This window comes from Terrapene carolina, unplaced genomic scaffold, assembly GCF_002925995.2.
Source record: "Terrapene carolina triunguis isolate 2854851 unplaced genomic scaffold, T_m_triunguis-2.0 Scaffold96, whole genome shotgun sequence".
In the NCBI taxonomy this organism is placed as follows: Eukaryota; Metazoa; Chordata; order Testudines; family Emydidae; genus Terrapene; species Terrapene triunguis.
This window is the reverse complement of record NW_020664447.1, coordinates 59,092,340-59,097,375: the sequence shown is the minus strand read 5'-3', so window position 1 is coordinate 59,097,375 and position 5,036 is coordinate 59,092,340.

Sequence of the window (5,036 nt, the reverse complement as noted above, 5' to 3'; positions counted from 1 at the left end):
TGAAGATGTAATATTAAAGTCAACAAATCCTACTTTTTTTTTAAATTTCAAATAGGAAAAGCTCTGCTTATGTAATTTAACAATTTCCAATTGGCAGCAATTAATTAATGATACATAACTTGAAAGAATAAGAAAACTAAAATAGAAAAAAATCATGATTAGTCATGTCAAAGAATATGAAACAGTAAATTAGGATGGCAAACATGATTACTCTCAGGGCCAAATTCTGCCCTCAGTCTGTGCAACCCTGTTGACGTCAATGTGGTTACATGGGTTGAACTGGAGGGCAAAACTAAGGTGCATGTTACATAACCCAAAGTAGATAAAAAAGCATTTGGATTAAAAGATTGGAATATTTTTAAAAACTTGAAATACAGTGATGTGGTATTTTACAAGGAGAGCAAGCAATTTGCTAGAGGCAAACAGTGCAAATTTCATCCATCTTGCCTTCTGCTATAGTGGTGGGGTTTTAAAAATATTGTTTCATTAGGAAGCTGATTCTTGAATGAGGGTCTGACAGATGGTTTTATGCAAGGAAGTACTTAGGCATGTGCTTAAGTGGTTTCCTGAATCAGAGCCTTGGTGCCCTGGGATCTAACCTATATAACCCCTTTTCTGCTGTTTTCAGTGATCTGTAGGTGGCAATCATGCTCCCTTTGCTTGGTACAGGTATCCCCTGAAAAGGGTCCTGGTCCATGACTGGAGCTGCTAGGCACTACTGCAATATAAACACTGCTATTAGCTTTCCCCCACAGGTGAATTTCAGTTACACTGTGACTTGGTTACTAAGGCAACCGGTCTTGTCAGGATGCAGCCATGTTTGTCCAGTTGGCACTCTGGATGCCTCATCATCTCATCCTTTAAAGGGGAGGGTGGGGGTGCATATCTACCTTTTGTAAATAACTTTGAATTCCTCAGATGAAATACACTGTATAAGTATTACTGCATTAGATACCATTAGCCTTTCTTTAAAAATCCTAGTTGTAGCTGTATTAATATTTGTGTCCTTTTATATTATGTTGGATGGTGTTAATGGCTGCCATCAATCACAGACCTGGTAAAAGTTGATGGGTATCTGAAGCACTAAATGAAGGAGCAATTAAATGCCTCTGTATAGTGGTACTGAAATTGTAGAAGCCACTGCCCAACACATGGGCCAGCATGGCTTGGCCTCACCTAAGTTAAGCCATTTTGCCCCCTGGGTTTCCTTGGAGACTGATTGAAAATACAGGATTGGGGCATCAGTTGGCTGCAGCTGTGTGTCTGTGGGTGAAAGGAGCCAGAAAGCAGACAGAGTGAAGCACCAGTGTGTGGCCCTGCAGGAAGCCAAGAGACGCAACTTCTTCTGGAAGAAGTACTCGCTGAAAAGCCAGGCTTGGATTTCTGGACAAAATCTGCCACCTGTTTGTTCTTTCTGTATTCAGGAAAACAGGACTTTGTGTAGCTACTTTTAAAATAAACATGTTTGCACCAAAGAAATACTTAACTTTTATAATCAATATCTACTCCAAAGAAAGCAACCTGGTAAGAACTTGAATGCTGGCTAGCTGCATTGGCCAAAGGGCAGCAATATTCTATTATCTATCTAAATCCTGAAGGGTTTTAATTGGTTTGAAATAGCTAGAGACATCTTGGGGGGGGGGGGGGGGGGGGAGTGCATCATTTGGCTATCTTATGTGCTTTGTCTTGTATGTTAAAGAACATTCTGATACAGAATAAAAGACAGAGCCATTTTTTGTTGTTTGTTTTCTGACCAGTACTATTTCTCATTGCAAAAAATTCTGATCTTGGACTCAGCAAATATTAGGGTGACCAGACAGCAAATGTGAAAAATCAGGACAGGGGGTGAGGAGTAATAGGAACCTATATAAGAAAGACCCCAAAATCAGGATTGTCCCTATAAAATCAGGACATCTGGTCACCCTAGCAAATATGTAACTCATTATGCACTGAGTAAGACTTTCCTATATGGACACTCCAGTCTGTTTGTTAGTTGTTCAGGTTTTTGTTTTAACAGATTTTTCTATTGAACAAAATGTGTGTGTGAAGGTCTTGGTATTTTATAATACTGTAGGATATTATTAGTTACATTTTGTAGTGTCAAGTAGTCTTGAAAAAGTCTTATTATTATAACTTGATTCTACACTCTCTGCATGAAATAAACCCTGGATGTCATTAAAATGAGACCTAGTCAAATATTAACCAAAGTCTACTCAGTCCTGTTACTAAATACTTATTTCACTGTTTCCTCAAAACAAGTATATTGTGAAGGGCCAAACTTTCTGCTATGTAAATTGGCCAAACATCACTCTCAATGGAGTTCCATTGACAGGGTTAGAGTGGAATTTTTTTTAATGTAAAATAGAATAAATCTGTCACCCCACTTGCATTATTAGTTTTGAATTCTATCCCTGATAGTTCTGATTAATTTTAGGGCATACACAAAGACCGCAATGTCACTGGGTTTTTGGGAAAGAATGTGGAAATGTATATTAGCAAGAGGAAATAAAATAGTAGGTATATCTCCATTTATTATTATCTCATAGAACTGGAAGGGACCCTGAAAGGTCATAGAGTCCAACCCCCTGCCTTCACTAGCAGGACCAAGTACTGATTTTGCCCCAGATCCCTAAGTGGCCCCCTCAAGGACTGAACTCACAACCCTGGGTTTAGCAGGCCAATGCTCAAACGGGAAGGAGAACTAATATGGGATGACCTCAGGATGGCTGAGGTGTTTTAATACCTATTTTGCTTTAGTTTTCACAATATTAACAAGGGGGAAAGAACAGTGAGCCAGAATGGGGAAAGAACAGGTTTAAGAATAGTTATCTAAGTCCGGCTCTGCCAACATGAATATCTCTGATGAAATTCACTCTAGGGTACTTAAAGAAATGAGGCAATCTTTGAACTGGCTAATGATTATCTTTTGAGAACTCCTGGAGGACAGGTGAGGCCCTGGAGGAGGGCAAACAGTACCTATCTTTAAAAAGGGGAACAAAGAAGACCTGGAATTATAGACCAGTCAACCTAACTCTGATACTGGGGAAAGATACTAGAACAAATCATTAAACAATCAACTTGTAGACACCTACAGGATAACATAACCAGTTTATAAGTAATAGCCAACATGGACTTGTCGAGAATAAATCATACCAAACCAACCTAAAATGTTCAAAATGCTATTCTTTCCAATCATGAAACTGCATACTCCCCTTAGCACTCCAGGTCTGTCTGTCCTTTCTTTCTTTCTTTGCTGAAATAGTGGTTTGACATTAATTCATAGAGCTCTTCTAGGTGGTTTGAGATTTGAATTCCCAGGTATCTTAATTTGCCCATTTGTACCCAGATGTTTTCTGAATGACTGACTTTTCAGAGTCTCTGGCAAACTTATAGCTAAACTTCTGCTGGTGAGAGAGAAGATTCTGAGCTGACACAGATCTTCTGTCAGCTCAAAAGTTTGTGTATCTCAACAGAAATTGGTTCAATAAAAGACATTACCTCTGCTACCTTGTGTCACTAATAACTTAGGATCAACACTGCAACAACAACACTGGCTACAAATTTATAGCTAGCATTTCAGATTTGGCATAATTTACTGTAAAATTAGATGCTTTCCCCAAATCCTGGATTTATTTAGAAACTAATTTTAAACCAATACTTGGTTTAAATAAAAACTCTATATGCAGATGTAATATCTTCTGATGTGTTCCTGCAAATTCTATTCCTGTGATAGATTCATTGCTCCTTATCCTATGTGCAAAAGGCTCAAGAGCCAGTGCAAAAAATAAAGGAGATAACGGGCATCCCTACCTAGTCCCTGTCATAAACATACAGCTAAGGGTAGCATAAAATCCCTCTCTTACCTGTAAAGGATTAAGAAGCTCAAATAACCTGGTTGGCACCTGACCAAAAGGACCAATAAGGGGAGAAGATACTTTCAAATCTGTGGGGAAGGTTTTTGTTTTTATGCTCTTTATGTGTTCTCTCCGGGACAGCGGGGAACCAGGGCAGGGAAAATACATCCCCTAAAGCCATACCTGAACTAAGCATATAAGATTACAAATTGTAAGTAATAGGAAGGAAATGCATTAGATTATCTTTTGTTTCAGCTTGGGAATTTTCCCTAGGCTAAGAGGGTTGTTTATTTATTTATTTTTTAAATATCTTTAAAGTTTTGCCTAGAGGAGAATCCTCTGTTTTGAATCTGATTACCCTGTAAAATTACCTTCCATCCTGATTTTACAGAGGTGCTTCTTTTACTTTTTCTTTATAATAAAGTTCTGCTTTTAAGAACCTGATTGGTTTTAGTGTCCTAAAAACCCAAGGGGCTGGTCTGTGCTCACCTGGTTTGCTCTCAAGCCTCCCCAGGAAAGGGGGTGAAGAGGTTTGGGGGGATATTTTGGGGAAACAGGAACTCCAAGTGGTCCTTTTCCTATATCTTTGTCTAACTCACTTGGTGGTGGCAGTTGTACCGTTCCAAGGACAAGTAAGAATTTGTGCCTTGTGGAAGTTTTTAACCTAAGCTGGTAGAGATAAGCTTAGGGGGTCTTTCATGCGGGTCCCCACATCTGTACCAGAGAGTTCAGAGTGGGGAGGGAACCCTGACAGTCCCTCTAGGTAGTTCAAAGAGGGGAGATTTAACCCCATTAACACTCAGCTGCTTTTGGGCTGCTGTAAAGAGCAGTTATCCATTTAAGGAACTAGTGGCCAAAGTCCATATGGGACATGACTTGAACAGTTCCACTCTATTCCATCAAAGGCTCTCTGTGGCAAGTGATAACAAAAGAAATGGATCTTCTTGTGATCTGGCTTACTGGATGATTCCAAGTACTCTCCCAATATTATCTGATAACTGTCTGTTCTTAATGAATCCAGTTTGAGCTGGGTTTATATAAACTGAGAACGTGGACTACAATCAGCGGGCTAGTATTTTTGCTAAAAATCTTTTGTCATGATTCAACAGTGCTATGAATCCATATGAGCTGCATAAGGCAAAGTTTTTTTTCCAACTTCAGAGAGAGCAACTGCAGTAGCTT